The sequence below is a fragment of the Musca autumnalis genome, unplaced genomic scaffold, assembly GCF_047663935.1.
Source record: "Musca autumnalis isolate F117 unplaced genomic scaffold, ASM4766393v1 scaffold_1, whole genome shotgun sequence".
NCBI lineage: Eukaryota > Metazoa > Arthropoda > Insecta > Diptera > Muscidae > Musca > Musca autumnalis.
Window position 1 is genome coordinate 193,128,345 of NW_027411644.1, and position 21,217 is coordinate 193,149,561.

The window sequence follows — 21,217 nt, forward strand, 5'->3', positions numbered from 1 at the left end:
TACTGTTTATATAACATGTCACCTTTTAGTAGATCTGGCAACCCCCTGATCTAATTATTCTGTAGGTAATATTTATTGTAATTGATGACAGTCCATCCTGGTGAACTAAAAAAACTCATAAAACGCCTTCGTTTTCAGATATTCCCGGTATAAGACCTATAGACCCTGTTTACATGTAATATGACCTGGTACTCCCTTGGTCCATATGGTAACCCTCCTAGTAGGGATATTCTATGCCTAATATTGTTGATACTTGCTAGTAGTTAACCCTTTTTAAGAATAACATTCATAAAATATCCTGATTTTCAAGAATTTACCAAAAATATGGATTATTTTGGAACCTGCATTAAATTTCGAAAACATTTGACAGCTTGAATTATATGCAGTTATGGGTTTTCGTTATTTTTTGTTGGACTACGTTGGTAAATTTTTTATTTATGTATATGTACATCCTGTCTTGTCTTTAATAAGTCTACCAACTATTTTTTTTGCAACAAACCCGACATTTTTATCCCAATTATCAGTCATTTTTCATAAATTAATACAGAAAATGTTAGTTTTCTTGGTTCGAAAACAATTACTTGACAAACTGTATACAGAAGCTGTCTCTGTAAAGAAAACTTAGTCTCCCATTCATTTTTCGCGTTTTTAGTTAATGATCCAAAATATCAAATAAACAGTACAACCTGTTGCATATTCAGTAATGGTAATTCTGACAGAATAAGCAAATATACCCAGGCCTTGTTTTTCACCTGACCTTTCCAAATTATTGTACCATGGGTATAACTGTATATACACTAGCGGTCATCTGAATAGGTTTGAATTTTTTTCTTTTTATATGTTAAGGTAACTTCTGATGTGTTCGTATTGCAGATCCCTACTATTTACTTTTTGAGAGTCTTATACTATGCCAGCCATGCACGCGTCTTTACGAAAAAGTTAACTACAACACTCTTTCCCATACAAAAACCCAAAATAGCATTCACTTCTTGTGCACCATTGTACTATGCCAACATTCCCAAGAAAAACCTTGACGCTGTTGCCATATTTTCGGAAAATATCCCAATTATAATAAAAAATGTACGAAAAAGTGTCCAATTTTTGCGATCATCAGAATAGGTTTGAAGCAAATAAAATTGAAAAATTGTACTACCCATGCAAATATTGCGCAGTTTTTATACCCTCCACCATAGGATGGGGGTATATTAAGTTTGTCACTACGTTTGTAACTACTCGAAATAATCATTGTAGACCCCAAAAAGTATATATATTCTTGATCAGCGTGCAATTCTATATCGATATAGCCATGTCCGTCCGTCTGTCCGTCTGTCTGTCTGTCCGTCTGTGGAAATCACTCTAGCGTCCGAACATATTGACGTAGGTTGATGAAATTTTGGGAAAATATATTATATGTACGTAGGACTTTTGGTATTGAAAGCGGGCTATGTAGGTCCACGCTTTCGTATAGCCCCCATACAAAATGACGCGTGACGCGTCGTTGTTTTAAGGAATTTTTAAGATATTTGTCCCATTTTACCACCGAATTGGTTGTAATTTGGTACTTTGTGTCTCCAGAAGCCAAAAAACATTCCTACCAAAGATGGGTTATGTAGGTCCACGTTTTGGTATAGCCCCCATACAAGGCCCCATATAAAGGACGCGTCATTTTAGTATATTTTGAATGTATTTGACCCATTTGACCACCGAATTGGTTGTAATTTGGTACTTTGTGTCTCCAGAGGCCAAAAAACATTCCTACCAAAGTTGGGTTATATAGGTCCACGTTTTGGTATAGCCCCCATATAAGGCACCATATAAAGTAAGCGTCATTTTAATATATTTTGAACGTATTAGACCCATTTGACCGCGGAATTGGTTGTAATTTGGTACTTTGTGTCTTCAGAGGCCAGAAAACATTCCTACCAAAGTTGGGTTATATAGGTCCACGTTTTGGTATAGCCCCCACATAAGGCCCCTTATAAAGTACGCGTCATTTTAATATATTTTGAATGTATCAGAATGTATTCCAGAGCCTAAGAAACATTTCTACCATAAAATTTTTATATAGGTCCACGTGTTGATATAACCCCCATAATACGATATCTCCCGATTTTCGATATTTTGAAGGTTTTAGCCTCATTATCACACCGAGATGGCTGAAATTTGGTATTTAGTCTTCTTTAGGCTTATAAAACTTTCCCTCAGAAATTGTTAGGTATAGGTCCACGCCATCATATAGACCCCATAGATCGGTACCTTCCGGATTTCGGTTTTTTGAAGGTTGTGCTCACATTAATCCACCGAAATGGCTGAAATTTGTGGTGGAGGGTATAAAAAGTTCGCCCCGGCCGAACTTAACGATTTTCTTACTTGTTTTGGTGTAGTTTAGTAAAATGGAACATTCTGATAAATCCTACAACAAATTTGACCCGCTTTATTTGGAACGTGGGTTCAATTCTCAACATCGAAAAGTTACCAAGAACTTTCAGATAAAATCAAGAAATATTCAAACAAAAACGTTTTATAAACTTGCTTTAAATGACTTTTTGATTTCGTTGGATTTCTTCTGAGCTTCGAAAATGATCTGAAAGCAAATACCAAGTGTAGTCATATTATTAGGATCCATAAATTAGAAAGGTCATTGAAAATATTTGGTATTTTAGTTCAAGTTTCTTTTTTTAACTATCCTTGCAATACAAATTTAAGTATTATCATGCTCCCAAATCCACCATAGTTCACCACATGTATCATAAATGTTCGAAAACTGGTCTGGAAGAATGTTAGTCCCAATTTACATTAGGCGAGTTTACTTGCGGCAATTGTCAGTTTGTAGGTGAGAGAGGGTGCTGAGAGGCAAAGGGTTACCATATGCCTCACCTCTCTCTCCTACAAAATGACAATTGCCGCAAATAAACTCGCCCAATGTAAATTGGGACTTTCTTCGACGACAATAAAGTAGAAAATTGTAATTCAAATTTACATATCTCAAAGGGGCATGATATCGCCGACTTTTATAGTGCTGTATAGCCTCAGCAGTTCATTCTTTTGTACTTATTCGTGTTGGTTTTATGACTTGTGAACAGAAAAAAAACTTTTTGACCTGACTATATAGATATTACAGCACTATAAAAGTCGGCGATATCATGCCCCTTTGAGATATGTAAATTTGAATTACAATTTTCTACTTTATTGTCGTCGAAGAAACATTCATTCTTCCAGACTAGTTTTCGAACATGTATGATACATGTGGTGAACTATGGTGGATTTGGGAGCATGATAATACTTAAATTTGTATTGCAAGGATAGTTAAAAAATGAAACTTGAACTAAAATACCAAATATTTTCAATGAACTTTCTAATTTATCGATCCTAATAATATGGCTACACTTGGTATTTGCTTTCAGATAATTTTCGAAGCTCAGAAGAAATCTAACGAAATCAAAAAGTCATTTAAAGCAAGTTTATAAAACGTTTCTGTTTGAATATTTCTTGATTTTATCTGAAAGTTCTTGGTAACTTTTCGATGTTGAGAATTGAATCCACGTTCCAAATAAAGCGGGTCAAATTTGTTGTAGGATTTATCAGAATATTCCATTTTACTAAACTAAACCAAAAAACTGCGCAATGTTTGCATGGGTAGTACAATTTTTCAATTTTATTTCATTCAAACCTATTCTGATGATCGCAAAAATTGGACACTTTTTCGTACATTTTTTATTATAATTGGGATATTTTCCAACACCGTCAAGTTTTTTCTTGGGAATGTTGGCATAGTATAGGACTCTCAAAAAGTAAATAGTATAGATCTGCAATACGAACACATCAGAAGTTACCTTAACATATAAAAAGAAAAAAATTCAAACCTATTCAGATGACCGCTAGTGTATGTCAAAAACATTTTTAAATCAATTTAATTTTTAATCAATTGTTTAATCACAAAAAAGGATGAATATCGAAAGATGTCTCGTCTGCGGCGCTGGAGTAGCTGGACGCTACTATGGTGTAAGATGTTGCCTGGCGTGCAAGGAATTTTTCGGGAGATGGTTGAAGCACCAATTCAATTACGAATGCTATAGCGGTTCAGGCAAGTGCAACATTACAAAGGACAGAAAGTATGTAGATTTTGCAGACTAAAAAAATGTTTCGAAAGCGGAATGCGAAAACCTCAAAAAGCTACATCGCGTCCAATGCTAAATCCACCAGAAGATTCAAATGATGTACTACTGCAATTTCAGATGGGCCAACCACATCAACATCTGTAAGTTATTTTTTTGTCTTCCTATCTTATATGTATATACAATATATGTATAAAATACGCGAACAAATACATATTTAATATTTTCATATTTCAGGGATCGCGTATATTATATTTGGTGGAATTTGCCAACAATAAATGGATGGTACAACAAAAACAACAACAAGGGCCACAATAGTATGCAATGGCATTTCAATGGAACCTTTTCACAAACCCAAAGAAATACATAGATACACTCGTGATCTTTGTTTTGAGGGAATATTTTTCTAAGATGCCCTTCAAAGGCATTAAACTTGCCAAAAGGTTATTCCAACAAAAAAAAAGATACGTTGTGTTTTTGTTATATTAACCCCCAGTTTTTGTAAAAAAATTTATTCTTCTCACGCGAATTGTCAAATTTTGTAGATCGATTTACTCGCTTTAGCGCAAATGTAGAGCGCTGATTTTTAAATGAGAAATTCTTAGCTGTATATGGAACGGGTATACGAAAAATTAGGTATGTATGTCTTCTGGGGGTTGAGCTATAGATGCCTAAATTATAACGAATATAGACGAACGAACAAAAATAAGTTACAAAAACAGGGGGTAATACTTATATTTTATTTAAAATTATAAATACATAATAACATTTATATGAAGTCAAAATATAATTCAAATGTTATTTCTAATATAAATATACAGTGAATCACAGTCAAGAGCATCCACTTCACTTTTTTTCATTAAAACTGCGATTTCTAAGAGTTAATTAATGATAGCGATTTCATTCTTTTTTATATTGTTACATTAGTGTCTTAACTTAAATATTATAAAATAAAAATTACAAAATTCAGCTAAGTTTAGATAAAAAAATAAAAATTGTTAAACAACATCGATTTCTACCTCACAGTGAAAAGTATCCACTCTAAAAGTTTCATGAAACAAAAAGGATTTTTTATGGTTTCAGCCCTTGGTATGACATCCTTTGTTATCCTTTACAGCTTTTAGCCTTTTTGGCAAAAATTTAACTAAATTTTCGGTGCACGATATCTGAATTTTTCCCCATCCTTCCTGCAAGGCATTTTCAGGGTTCCTATACTGATGTTACGATTTTTTATATTTGTCTCCAAAATACTCTATAAATTATCTATAGGATTCAAATCCGGGGATAGGGGAGGTTTTAGGTGTTTAGGGTCCAAGGCGGTATTTGCCATGACATACCTTAACAAAACATGTTTTGGTCATATGGACCAATTAAGGTATGTCACAGGGCAAATACCGCCTTGGACCCTAAACACACAATTTCAAAAGTAAAGCACAGAGGAGACTCTGTTGTGGTATGGCGTTGTATGAGTGCTTCCGGCGTAGGAAATCGTGTCTTTTTACCGAAGGAATTAAGGAAAAGATGTATTATTTAAACATTCTGAAAGGGTAATTTGAAATTTAGGCGCTGAAAAAATGGGATTTGGAACAACATTCCAATTTTATCAATATATGAGCCCGAGCACAAGTCACATATTTTTCCAAAATGGATGCTATGTAACTGTCCAAAAGTGATTCAAACACCTCCCCGATCCCCGGATTTGAATCCTATAGATAATTTATAGAGTATTTTGGAGAAAAATATAAAAATCGTAACATCTAAAGTATAGGATAGGACTCGGCGCGATCTATTTCAAGAAAATTAAGGGAGGTTTAGCCGTCATTTTTCAGGAGATTCCTCTATCTTCCCTCCTAGTCCTTGGTTTTGGCTGGCTTATGTGTTTCCCCAAATAGATTATTTCTATATTTTCGTGACTTTTGCACACTATTTCCACTATGAAATATGACCAGTTTTCTCTTTTCTGGGATAACGTTTTTCCTTAGCGCTAAATTTTAATAAATTGCTATAAGATATAACACTTTTGGACACAGGAACAAAGATTCTGTTCGCAATTGTTAAAATGTATACTAATATTGCAGAAAAAGTTCGATAAAGACCAGTTTTTTGGCAAAATATTTAACAAAAGTTACAAGAACCGAATATTTTTGACGCATAGAAAACAGGGTTAACAACGTTTTCTCTGTTATTCTCGCTTATAGGGTTGCCATGGATCCATGCTAAACACACTTTTTAATTGCCACAGGACCAACATTTTTTTAAGTACATATTTGGTTTTTTGGATATTGGGTATGGGCTTCTAAAATACTGAGGTGTTATTATTGGTGAAATTGAAAACCGAATATTCTTGACACTCACTGTATGTAACTGTCCAAAAGTGATTCAAACACCATGTTGTTTAACCATTTTTATTTTTTTATCTAAATTTACCTAAATTTCGTTAATTTTATGTTATTATATTTAAGTTAAGACACTAATGTAAAAATATAAAAAGGAATGAAATAGCGATTTCATTTCAACCAATTCTTAGCAATCGCAGTTTTAATGAAAGAAACTGAAGTGGATACTTTTGACTGTGATTCACTGTATATAAAAAAGAATAAAATCATTTTCTTTAATTTATTCTTAGCAATCGCAGTTTTAGTGAAGGAAACTGAAGTGGATATTTTTGACTGTGACTCACTGTATGTTCGAAGTAGAATGTACAAGTTTTGTACGTTTTCCCATTGTTTCCCATCTCTATCAAAAATAATAAGAGAGTATAATAAGTTGGGGACATAACATTCTCTTAACTGTGCTGCGATCTCATATGATACATATAAAGAGAACGCGAAATCAGCCGGTACATGTGGGGGAATTTAAAAAAAAAATAGCACAGATCAACAGATTTTCAACGACAAACATGAATAGTCAAAGGATTTGCCGATAATTAGAACGAACTTTATACGGTGAAGGAAAAGATACAGTTAAAGAAGAAAATATAAATTTTTAAAAAAGCTGTGCTAACCTTCCAATCCCACAATAGAGATACTGTTTAGTTTTGCAAATCACAAAAAAACACTCGCACTTTTCATTGTTGTTATCAGCAGCGCAACGATGAACAACAATAAAGAAGGGTTAACAACAACAAAACGAAGAAGCTAAGAACAACATTGGTAGTGTTCTGCCCCACCAAGGGGCACGCTCAGAGTGAAAATACCCACCCAGCAAACACAATGTCGGACGTCCGACACGTCTGCTCAAAGTCGGAAGTTTTTTCCGACACGTCTGACCGAATTCGGTCCGAACTCTGTCCGATTAGTCTGACGAACTTTTTCCCTCTCTCTCTCTCTCTGAAGGGATTTTTCTTATTTTTTCTCTTGTGCTGCTTTGGCTATATTCATTGTAAATAAGCAGAGAAAAAAGAATTGTACATGTTGCGCTCGCACATGTTGGGCAAATTGTGTGTATTTCTTGATGTGCCGATGAAGTGCGAACGAAAAAATGAGTGCTCGGGTTTTAATTTCTGTGACGGAGAACCAATTTGGTTTATTTTTGTTATGCGTGTTGATGCATGATAGTGTTTAAAGATCATTCATAGTAAACCGTTGTATACACATATGTTTATTTTTATAAAGTTAATGAAAGTAAATATTTTTTCGTCAAACTTCAACGCTATTTCGTGGAAAGTCATATGTTTTATAAATATTGCCAAAGTTAAGTTTCTTTATACTTTCATGTATATCAACTTTTGTATGTGAAGACATGTATTTTTTCATATATTAATAAAATGGTTTTACATATGTATTTCACAGATCCTGTTGATAAATTTGTTGTTCCCACTGCTGGTGGGGACGTACGGATTTAAGAAAACCACTGGGTTTCGAATATCAATTCCGTAAGGTCAAATAAGTCCTCATAGACAAGGTTAACCTTGCAAAAATCTATAATATAAACAGGCTATAAGATGATATTAAAACCCTTCATATGTTTATAGTAGGTGAACAAACATTTAAATTTAAGGATTTTAAGTTTTCATGAATTAACTGTGTACATTTTACACTTTTAAATAATAAAAACAAATTCTGTGCGAACGGCGGTAAATAAATCAGAAATTCATACAATAGTTCATCAGACTTCGGGCCGTATTCGGTCCGAAAGTCGTCCAAAACTTCCGAATTTCATAAGATTTTTCTTCCGAATTCGGACCGATATCTGTCCGAACGTCGGTTAATAAATCAGAAATTCATACGACAGTTCATCAGAATTCGGACCGAATTCGGTCCGAAAGTCTGCAAAAACTTCCGATTTTCATCCGAATTTCGGTCAGAGAACACGTCAACCACGCCATATGACTTTCGGTCAGAGTTCGGACCGAATTCGCATCCGAACTCGGATGTTTTTTCCGACTTTCGGATCGAATTCGGTCCGAATTCGGATGTTTATTCCGATTTTGGTTTGCTGGGCACGTACGTTTATGCAAATCACATTTATGTACGTATGTACATATGTATGTGTGCAATTATAAACCGAACCGAATAGTGCGAAATGTAAAACAAACAAAATAAAAATTAAAAGATATTCATAAAAAATATATAAAAATAAACTTTGGCTCGACAATTTTGGCGAGCGGGCTGAGCCAGTGTGCAAGTGTTTGTTTTCCTGCTTGGCATATGTTGTTATGGCGTTGCCAGATAAAATTCGGAACATATCTGGTAGTATTTTAAAATTGCCTAAAGGCCTCGTCACATAAGAGGATTTGTGGCTTGATTCATTAAGTTGCATGTTCCTTCGGCTTTAAGTCAAAAGTCAAAGCATACGAAAATCGTGTCTCAGCACACCTTGAGATGCGGCAACTCTACACGGCTGAATGCGTGCTGAAACACGATTTTCGTATGCTTTGACTAAAAGCCGGAAGAACATGCAACTTAATGAATTAAGCCAGAAATACTTTTATGTGACGAGGCCTTGTAGCCGGAAGGAAGCTTTAAAGGCCTCGGTGCATAAGCACCTTGGGATTGGTGCTTAAGCCCATCTCTGTTAACAGACTAAAAGAGAACGGCAAAGTAGTTTGAATTTGGCTCGGTTTTCTTTTATCACAAATGACTCAAGCAAGACTACTGTATGTATAATGATCTCGGGTACGGACCATGCAGAAATACAAGGTGTTGCTCAATGGACAACTGCAGGTGCATTTCATCAATCAACGCATCACAACCATTATATCAATATGCAATCCCACGACGGCAGGTTATATGCACCGGATTCACCATTGCAGATGCAATATATCCCGGAATGGTTGATCCGAGCTCTTTTGGTTAGTGCTGGGATAGAAAAGAACCCCGGGCCGTGAATCTGGTCCTTTTGCCAGATCCGCATACGCCAAATGTCAGCTTCGGTGATATGTAATGGATGTGGGGAATGGGTTCACTTCAGAGGCTGATCAGATCTTAGTTGGATTACTGCGATAGGAGTTATGTTGTTGCTTGCTGCGTCAGAACATCTACCAGCGTATCTTCAACTTCATCGTCGTCGCAGTCTCCCCAACAACAATAAACGCAGCATCTGTTGTTCAGCGTTCCGGAAATGCATAATTTCCGCAATTGAAAGCGAAATAGTAGACTTTATGAGTTGTAGAAACTTCATGGTCGCCGTGATCCAGGAAACAAAGCTTAACGTTACCAGTAGCTTGCAACGTTGTGATGGTTACAATGTTTTGCGGAAGCATCGTATAAGAAGCGGAGGAGGAGTACTTATACACCAGTTTGTCCAGTACAGTCCTATCTCACTTGACTCTAGTGCCGAATTAGAGGTGCTGAATGTATACGTACCGCCGATAAATAGCTGTGCCTTGCATTAGATCAGAGTTTGGCAGAGAAATTTTTTGGATCTCCTTTGTGCTCTCAATGAGCGTAAATTTGTTGTTGCTCGCAACGTGTTAGCATCTACACAGGCTGTGAGCGATAACCAATTTACGCTCACTTAGAGCACATGGGCTCTCTTGTGAGTCACAATGCCTTCCCCTGCATTATATCCTTGACATTACTTTGCTATTAAGATACTAAAGTAAAGATATTAAAAAGAATAAAATCATTTTCTTTAATTTACTCTTAACAATCGCAGTTTTAGTGAAAGAAACTGAAGTGGATATTTTTGACTGTGACTCACTGTATGTTCGAAGTACAATGTACAAGTTTTCCCATTGTGTTTGTACGTTTTGCATCGTTAATTTTCTATTGTGTTTGGGGACATCAGTGATCATCATGAGCTTTGGCCTTCCGTCCTATACAATGGCCAGTGGGATAGAGCGCTGGCCGAGCAAATTGATAGCTCCACATTTTGCACGGTGAATGAAGAAGTTCTTACGATGACATGAGGAGATTGCCACAACTTGCCAGACCACATCATTGTGGCATCCGGTCTGATAAATGACGCATCCTCGAAACCCATAATTTCCCTTGGTTTAGCGATCATCGTCTCCGTAAACAAATCACCCGACCTCAATGCCAATTAGATTTCCTCATGGTTCAGAAAAGTATGCCGGTTAGACCGCCGTACTTTTCTGAACCATGGGGAAGCTGATTAGCATGAGTTCAGAAAATTTACCAATCATCGCTTCAGAGAGCTGCTCATTCCCTCAGATCCAGATCCTGGGGTAGCTGAGAAAATTTTCCGTGACATTAATAGACCACCCGGAGAATGATAGGGCGAAGAGATGCGTACAAGAGCTCTCTCAGCCGAGGAGGCACCACCACAATTTACGATGAGCGATGTTGCAGATGCCATCTAAAACGCGCAATCATCCAATGCGTTGGGCCCACATGGGATCTCAATCGTAATGTTTAAGCAACTCCGGATGAGCCCGGAGTTGAGTATCTGACAAGTGTGCTCAATTTATTGTTACCTACCCATATTGCACCAGAAGTCTCGAAAGTTGGCATGTTGATGCCGCTACTGAAGCCAGACAAGTATGCCAGCAGAGGTGAATCGTACAAGGTGATCTCCCTCTTGTCGCCAGTAGCAAAAGTTCTAGAGGCACTATGCAACCTCAGCATGGACTCCGGAAAATGTACAGCACCAATATAGCGGGATGATATCTTCGGAACTGTTTATGCCAGTCGTTTGTGGAATTCAGAAACAAGAAGTCAAAAACCCGTGGATTGGAAGATTTTCCCATGGCAGGGTGATATCTCCGGAACTGTTTAAATTTCTAAAATTCCACACCTCCGGACGTCATAGAGATTGTAATTTATGCGGATAATTTTACGATCTTGGCGTCGAGTCCTGTAGTTGATGACAAATCTGAAAGGTTAAATGCCTACATAGCTGACTTAGTGCAGTTCTTCCATCTGAGTAATACAAAAATATTCCTACGGCGGAAATGAGACTCACCCTGAAATTAATAGTCGATGGTACTCTGATTCCGACCACTAACAACCGCAAAATATTGAGTATAACTTTCGACAGGTTGTCCATCAGGTCGTCCGCTCAAGTCACAGCTCTTTGCTACAAAATCAAAACTAAGCCCGATTTCAGGAATTTTCAAGCTTTTAGCTAACCGAAATAGCTAAAATTTGGAATTTCGGGGTCCAAATCGTCCCCCAACAGCAGCCGCACACGCAGCTCTTAACACTAGTTGCAATTTTATTGCAACGGACTCCGAGGAAATAGTGGATTTCAAGGTGGCGGCGGTTCAGAACAAGCTCAACAACATCTGCAGTTTACAGCGTTGTGATGGTTACAACGTTCTAAGAAAATTTCGCACCAAAAGTGGAGTTGGGGGAGCAACCTCTCCCGGTGCACCAGTCTCTTGAGTACAGACCTATGTTGTTTGAGCCTGGCTCTATTGACATGAACATGGAATGTATAGGGGTAGCAGTCAGGTGTGGAACTACCGAGGTAGAGTTGCTGAACTTATACATCCCGCCGATAAATAGCTGTACTCCTTATTATAGGCCCAACATTAGCCGGCTTTTGGAAGGTCATAACCGTCTGGTCTTGGGGGAATTTAATGCTCGCCATGAGTAGTGACATTCGATACTCGGAAACGCCCAATTTCATAACCACTGAACGCCGCACTTTCGTCAATCACGGGAAAGCTTATTACCCGAGATGCAGAGAATTGAGTAATTACCGCTTCAGAGATCTGTCCCACCCTTCTGATGTTCGGGTAGCAGAAAGGACGTTCACTGCTGCAGCCGTTCGACATATACCTGCTGGTCAAATACCCGAAGTGCCACCAAACTTCCCAGCAGAGGTGAGGGGATTAACAAATGAGCGTGATGAGCTTCGTCGTGTCAACACCAGAGTCTGGGAGCTGACACAGGTAGTTAAAGGGTTGGTCAGTGAGCATAAGCGGAACAAGTGGTTAATTCATCTGAAGAGATGCAACATTGGGATAAGTGAATTGTGGGTAATGGTTAAGTCACTCTCTAACGCCGGCAAGAAGAAAATACGACCTCAGTCACGCTTGGCGACGTTACGCTGACTGATCCGAAGAGGTGCCCAACAGACAGAGCGAAGAGAAGAAAACTACGTCGCATTAGATCTCTTCCTGCCGAGGATGAACCACAACAATTTTCAATAGATCAGGAACGCTAAGTCACCAAAAGCTTTGGGCCCTGATCGAATCTCCATGGTAAGGCTGAAACAGCTGGTTGTGCCGGGAGTCGATTATCTTACCAAAGTGATCAACCTGTCGCTAGCCACCCACATCCTTCCTATGTCCGGAAAGTGGGAAGGGTGGTCCCGTTACTGAAGCCAGGCAAGGATACCAGGAAATGTGAATTGTACAGACCGATTTCGCTTTTGTCGCCCGTAGCAAAGACCTTTGAGGTTTTGCTTCCCGATCATCAGCATCGGTTCCGCAAGCAGCAGAGCACGACAACAGCGCTACACGTAATTTCCACACATATTAGTCGAGGATTAAACCAGAGCAAGCAGTGTGATAGTAGCGCTTGATGGTTTGATGGTGGCGCTTGCCTTATCCTTTGATACTGTCAAACACTCCACGCTGTTTGAGGACATCGAGAAGACAACCCTCCGGCCAAATTTGAAACATTGAATAATCATTTATATGTGTGGACGCCAGGTTAAGTCAGGAAAAAGAAGTCCAAGGCCCGTAGAGTGAAACAAGGAGTACCCAGGGTGGGGTGATATCTCCGGAACTGTTTAATCTCTACCTCTGCTGTATTCCGCCACCTTTAGACAGCAATGAAATCGTAACGTTTGCGGATAGTTGTACGATCTTGGCGTCAGGTACCTTCTCTGATATCATGTGTGAAAGGCTGAACTCCTATTTGACTGATCTTACCACCTTTTTCCACGCGAGGAATATCTACGGCCACTCTATTCACCACATGGCGTCAGGTACCTTCTCTGACATCATGTGTGATAGGCTGAACTCCTATTTGACTGATCTTGCCACCATTTTCCACGCGAGGAATATGCAAATATCCGCCATTAAATCTACGGCCACTCTATTCACCACATGGATGGCAGAGGTTAGAATTGAGTTGAATGTCATGGTTGATGTTAGCAGAATTCCGACCACAAACTACCCCAAAAATTTAAGGGGCCACATTCGACAGCATGTTCATGTCATCCGCTCATTCTACAGCTATCTGCGACATGCTGAGATGTAGTATCAAGATCACTAGCCGGCAGCACTTAGGGTGCAGATAAGCTATGCAGCGCCAGTTTGGTTCCCGAATAAAAGTGCAACGCGGTGAAAACATATTCAAACCTGTCAGAATGCCGCCCCGCGAACTGCAGCAGGATACCTCATCATGTCTTCTGTGGACCATCTATATGAGGTGACAAATATTCTTCCAGTACAGCAACACAACGAGATGCTTTCGTCGCAGTACTTGAACGGGTGTTGCCGTGAGAGCCAACCCAATCACCATATGCTGTATAGGACCCCCCCCACTCCGGCATGCCAGGAGGGATCTTTATGATCTAGAAAAAGAGGTCCAACGTTACAAGAGAGATCTCCTAGATCAACAAGCCTATCAAGTGGGTTTAAATATCATTCACACGGATGCATTCGCAGATGCCAAAAACAACGATCGTGTGAATGCGGTTCTGGGAGAACATCCCCCATCTACCGCATCTGAGATGCGCCAGTTGCCACGATACACCAGAGTAGTTTTAGCTGAATTGTTTTTGAAACTCGGGATGGTTTCTGGAACACTGTCTGAACATGAATTGCTCCCTCCCAGACACGTGGAGCTTGCCGCAGTTGCGGGAGGATTTGGTTGCTTCTTTCATGTTTTGGTGACAAAATTCGTCAGGATTTGTTCTTTGCACAAGGAAGAGCTTAGAGAGCCTGGCACTCAACAACATCTAAGCGCGAGCGTAAAGCGGGGTACACAGGATCAGTTTTGACTGTTGATTTTTCGGAAATATCGATAAGTGTCAAACTGTCCAGCAACCACAAAATATTTTGTGGTTGCCTGATGACTGACAAAAATGAACGATCACACTGGCAAGCAACCGATTATTTAAGCAAAACTGATCGTGTGTACCCCGCTTAAACTTCTTGGAAGCCTGTGGGGGCCACCGTTGACCTATATGGGCTCAACCGCTGCCATCCGTACTGACTTGTCCGCCATAACAACGCAGCCAACTCGAAGTATTTGGGGAATAGGGTCTACAGATACCCTATTCCCCCAAGTACTTCGAGTTGGCTCTTACAGGTATTTTGGTAGTGCTGCAGGTATTTCTTCCATGCATCAAATTAGAGTTATCGGTCGTAAGACCTCATTTCCGCGAACGGAGGACACCAAGTCACTAGTAGACAGAGGGTGAGGTTGCCGCTCGAAGAGAATTGGCGCTATGCTCCTCAAGCAGTTAAGCGGAATAAAGAAGACGCTTGGAAGGATGCAGCCGTGTGAATTTCTATAGGGCAATCTATTTCTATAGCATCAAAACAGCCACATTCCTAGGACTGGCGATAGACCCAGAGCCACCCTGTAGGAAATGTCAATAGTGAATCTATACTGACTTACTACTGACATTGTCAACAGTACTACTGACAAACTGTAGACAACTAATGTAATTTCCTATAGACATTTTGTATGAACGTGTCATTCGAAAGTCAGTACTGACAATGGAACTAGTATGTCAATATGTAGTAAGTCAGTAGTTCCTGAGGAACCATGTGTTGACATTGGAGGTAGTGAGTCAGTATAGACATTGGAGGTAGTAAGTCAGTATAGACATTGGAGGTAGTGAGTCAGTATAGACAATGGAGGTAGTGCGTCAATAGTACCAGATTTTCAATACTAAATTTTTTAGCTTATTTGGAACTTTTCATAGACAAAACAGCTATATAGTACGTTTAATAAGAAGATGAAGCTCCACATTTGTTTAAATACTATATTTCATTAAAGAATAAAACAAATAATATTCAAAATGCTAAAAATGTACAAATTGCGTATTACAGTATTTTTATCTTTTTAAATGCCTAAGCCAAAGATTCCACATAAGTAAAAATTAGTAAATAAAGACAATGTTTTCAAGGCTGCCTAAACATTTTAACATATAAATAATAGCTCTGTTCCTTTACATGCCTGAGGTTACCATTTCTTACCATTTTTAACCTGCAAAGTGTTCCTTTACTTTAACAAGCATACAATTTATATGATAGCAGATAACCACTTTTACCATTTTTGCCACTGTTACCATTTTTTAAAGTAAAGGAACAGACCAAATAAAAAACGTTTTCATTTTATTTTCTTGGCCAAGTCTCACCAATGACTTGTCTGCTTAAAATAGTTCTTCTTCTGTTGCACTTAACGTTTTATCAGGCGATTTGCTGAATGTTGATGATCTAGGAATTGAAAGGAATAAACATATATAAATAAACATAAATAAACAATATGTCCTCAAATTTGCTTGCCTATTACAGCTGTATAACATTGGAAAAATCTCACAATCGATTTTTGCCAAATAATTCTCCAACATTGTAATTCATTATTATGTTTAGTTGCATTCAGCATTTCCAGCGAGGCGGGACAATATATACATCAGGCTCCACAATCTTCTCTAAGGGTTCCACATAATGTCTAATTGTCGAGATTTCACCACAAATGTTGTTAGTCGCCTCAGAATTCGTACTTTGCTATAGAATTGTTTATTTTTCACATGTCTTTTATATTTTCTTTTGCTCATACTTGTTATTGAAATTATATGCTTTAAGTTGTCACGATATTTTATTGATTTTTACAAAAACACTTTTTTCACCAACCGCAAAAATTATTTTACGCCAAACAATTAAGAAAATTAAAAAAAGATGCCTTCATCTGTCAATACACACAATGCTTCTTCTTATTAAGGTAAAGGTATCAATAGTTGACAACCTGGTGACAAAGTGTTGACTTTGTCACCATATTAGTAGACAAAGTGGCGACATGTCAACACATGACCCCACACTTCCTACAGGGCATATTATGCAGAAAAAGAACATACAAACATATAAAATACTGTTACAACAACAACTGCAATTTTCAGTACATCAACATACCCCATCTGTAAATTTCAATATTTAAAAATGTTAACGGATTTTTTGGATTTCCCAACATCAAATTTCGTCCACAAACGTACACTGCAGCAACATGTGGCATCTTTGTTTGTTTTATCAGAATGAAAATAAGAGTGCCACACGGATTGTGTGAGAGCGCGAACATGCGAGCAACGCAATGAAGAGCTGGCTTTTGTTGTTGTTGGGAATGTTTTGGTTCTCTTCGAGCAATTGTTGTTTTGTTTTTTACGAGGTTCACAACTAAACGCTGAGAGGGTAATAAAATCAGTTGATTATGAAACTCTCACAACGTTGAATGTGAGGATTGACGAAGGCGCTTCGATTGCTTTGCTTTTTTGTTTGTTGATAACAAAAGAAAATAACCAAAAATTAAAAAAAAAAACGGACGACAAGAGATTTTCGGGAGCAATTGTTTTGAAAAAATATATGTATAATGCCGATATTATGGTTTTGCCAAAATCAAAATAGAAAAAGATCGATATCAAAATCATATTGAAATAATTGCAACAAGTGCATTACAGAGTCGCAAGAAGAAGAAGCAGAGAAAAAAACATCAGTGGTGGGCATTTGTTTTAATTGTTGTGCGTGTGCGTTGTCTGTTTAGGCGGCCGGTCGTCGGGGGCTAAAATAAAACAGAAAGTGTTAAAGAAATTGCAAAAGATAAATAATTGTGGGAAAAAGAAACAACAACGACAACAACAATTTGTTCAGTGTTTTGTATAGAATATTTTGAAGAAAGAGAGAAAAAGAAGAATAAAGAAAATTATTCAAAATTTCTGAAAGAAAATAAGAATTTAAAATAAATAGTGCAATATTGTGATATTTAAGTGTGCCTTAATTTGGAAAATGCCATAATTTTCGTTTGCCAATAATTCATAAATTTAAATGGTAATTTTCTTTTCATTTTGAAAACAAAAAAATAACCGCCTGTGCTTATCGGCCCACAATTGAAAAAATATTAGCAAGAATAAAAATAAAGGGGCTTTTTCATTTTATTTTGAAAAATCACAAAAACAACAACGTCAAAATCGCATACAACCACGCAGTTTTTATTTTGTTTGGTTTCAATTTTATCTATGACGGTGACAGCAGCAGCAACAAAACAAACCGTAGAGAAGTGGCAATTGTAATGATTTTCCACCATTATTTGATTTAAAAAAATATTAAAAACTAATTTTTTTGAACAGATTAACTGGTGAGCAAAAGAAGTTAATCTGTTTTGAAAAATACCAACAATAACAAGTTTTGGATATCAAATTTTCAAAGTTCTTGTTTGAAATTTTAAACAACAACAACACAAGCTGCTGAAGATCTTGGCAAAGAAGTCCGTCAGCCAACCAACCAAGTCAATTGGTCAAACCCTGCAGCGTTATTGTCGTATCTGGTGTCTGCTCGACTAAGTCGACCAAACGGTTTTAAACGCAGGTAGGTAAAACAACAACCCACAAACCTTTTTATTTTTGGATAGAAAACACACAACCAAAAACAAAACATACTGGACAGACATGCCTATTATGAATTTTTAGTTTTGTATTAGCCACAAGTCTTCAGCACTTGCAACGCTGCCAAACTCCTCACACACATGAAACCTACACTCGTTCTTTCAAACACTTGTTCCTTCTTTGTCTTCTGCTCCAGTTTTTTGAAAATATTTTTGAAATAAGGGACCTTTGCTTTTATGATTTAATTACAGCTTTGTAAAATTTGTATTTTTGAAGCTGTCATTAAATCTTAATAAGTTGGATTAACATTTAGTAGGGTAAAAAATGTTTGAAAATTAGAAATAGAATTTTGAGAGTTGCATTTAAAAGGGCTAACTCCTCTTTTCAGCAATGCCTGTAGGTCAGCAACAGAGAAAACTATTGGACTCAAGAATGGGAAAATAAACTATCGATTAGACTCAGAACATGGGAAGTGATCGAACAAAGGAACTAATAAACAAACAAATTCCCCAGTAAAGCTTATAAAAAGCAACAAAATATGGAAACTGAAAAACAAGTCAAGAAATTGGCAAAGGAAGACAAAAATAATTACGTAAACGGGGCACAGTGGAAAAAAATACCGATCTAGCGCGCCAAAAGTCAAAAAAATCACATACGCCAATTTAAAAATGATTGTTGCAGTATTAATCTTAGGTGTCCACAGAATGCAACTGCATTTAAAATAATTTGTTTTGCATCAGCCTAAGCGGAATAACGGTCCGTTTTTGGTTGACATTTTTTAACTAGTTTTCATAATATAGTTTAGTAGTAAATTTGTGATCGTCGCATGCACTCTTCCTACAAAGTAATTTTAAAGGTTTATTGAATTTAACATTTCGTGAAGCAGGTGATTTAAAAAATGTTGAATATAAGATGTTATTTATTGCAACTCGGATTTTACACTTAAAACATGTGGCATCCGTTTTTTCCAAATTGAGCACTTTGTTAAAGCTATTACTAAGGAGTGTCGCGGGATGGCGCGTAGATTTTTTATTTTATTTTTAGTACACATAGTTCTTAACTAATTTGTAAAATTTTAGCTGCAACAAACTGCAACATTTTATTTTATTACTATTTTTATTAATATCATTTTTTATGTAAAAATGCTGAAATTAGAGCGGTACCTTTCTATGGGGGCCATATCAATGCGTGTTCCTGCGCCGAAAATTCTCCGTCGGAATATTTTATACTACCAACGAAGACTACATGTCAACTTTCAGCTAAATCGGTTGGATAATATGGCTAAAACCTCCAAAATTACCGAAATCGGTGGTACCGGTCTATGGGGGCTATATGAAAACATGGTCCTATACCGAAAATGTTTATAGGAGTGTATGCATAACCCCCACGGAGACTAAATACCAAATCCTAGCCGTTTCGGTTGGATAATGTGGTACAAATCTTTAAAATACCGAAAGTCGATAGGTACCATTCTACGTTAAAAATACAAATTTACCAAATATATTAATAAATGAAGTAAAATTGTCAATTTATAGCTGTTCATATCGAATTTATTGACAAACATACAATAAAACATAGACTTTTACTTTTACTTTGGTACTTTTTTCCACTGTGCGGGGTAGCAACAGATACTGAAACCTCGGCTCGACGTAACAATCTGAGGGGAGTTTATACTGCAATGAAACAAATCAAAATCTCCCCTAAACGGCAAAATTTCAAAAAATAAAAAAACAGGCTGAGCCCATTTTGGATTTGAACCCACGTCCTTGAAAACATACATATCAAAAAATGTTGTCACGGCGTGTTAGCGTTCAAAGCCAAAACTCATAACTTCAAAGGCAGCGGAAAGAAGCGTTTGTCGTGGTAAATGTATAAAACACATTTGCATTTGAAAAACGAAAAGTTCTAGGACAGAGAAGCCACTACATAGTCGATACGTCCGAAGATCTGTTTTACCACCAGTGAAACCAGGTAACGTAATTTGGTGACTATGTGGGTTCGAGTCCTTAGCTTTCCTTTTTCACTTGCAAATAATTTCCGATCATCAAGCTTAACTTTAAACGAGAAAATTAATAAAAAATCATTAAAAATGATCTTCGCCCTAAAAGGCAAAATTTCAAAAAAGCCATATATATACCACCCTTGACGACAAGATCGGATTCCCTCTTACATCAATTGAGCAAGAACTTATGCGCTGGACTGAATTTTATAAACAATTGAATTACAACAAAATATGGACTCAAGCTGAAATAAACACAAAGATGTAAAATTCTGCAGTCCAACAATAAACAAGTAAGAAAAGCGTTAAGTTCGGTCGGGCCGAACTTTTTATACCCTCCACCACAAATTTCAGCCATTTCGGTGGATTAATGTGGCCACAACCTTCAAAATACCGAAATTCGGAAGGTACCCTTATGGGGGCTATATGATGGCGTGGACCTATACCTACAAATTTCTGGGGGAAAGTTTTATACACCTAAAGAAGACTAAATACCAAATTTCAGCCATCTCGGTGTGATAATGGGGCTAAAACGTTCAAAATACCGAAAATCGGGAGATATCGTCCTATGGGGGCTATATCAAAACGTGGACCTATATAAACATTTTATGGTAGAAATGTTTCTTAGCCTCTGGAAACACAAAATACAATGTTACAACCGATTCTTTGGTCAAATGGGTCTAATACATTCAAAATATATTAAAATAACGCGTACTTTATAAGGGGTCTTATGTGGGGACTATACCAAAACGTGGACCTATATAACCCAACTTTGGTAGGAATGTTTTCTGGCCTCTGAGGACACAAAATACCAAATTACAACCAATTCTGTGGTCAAATGGGTCTAATACATTCAAAATATATTAAAATGACGCGTACTTTATATGGGGCCTTATATGGGGGCTATACCAAAACGTGGACCTATATAACCCAACTTTGGTAGGAATATTTTTTGGCCTCTGGAGACACAAAGTACCAAATTACAACCAATTCGGTAGTAAAATGGGCCAAATATCTTAAAAAATTCCTTAAAACGACGACGCGTCACGCGTCATTTTGTATGGGGGCTATACGAAAGCGTGGACCTACATAGCCCGCTTTCAATACCAAAAGTCCTACGTAAATATAACATATTTTC

At 37.5% G+C, this 21,217-nt stretch overlaps 1 protein-coding gene across 1 annotated transcript in view; it reads left to right on the forward strand.

Moving 5' to 3' along the window:
* Positions 1-16,919: 16,919 nt before the first annotated feature.
* Positions 16,920-21,217, forward strand: part of pnt (ETS transcription factor pointed) — a 487,180-nt gene continuing 482,882 nt past the window's right edge. The window contains exons 1-2 of the mRNA XM_073959416.1: positions 16,920-17,764; positions 17,826-18,063. The gene's annotated coding sequence lies outside the window, so the exon portion shown is untranslated. The remainder of the gene's footprint in view (positions 17,765-17,825; positions 18,064-21,217) is intronic.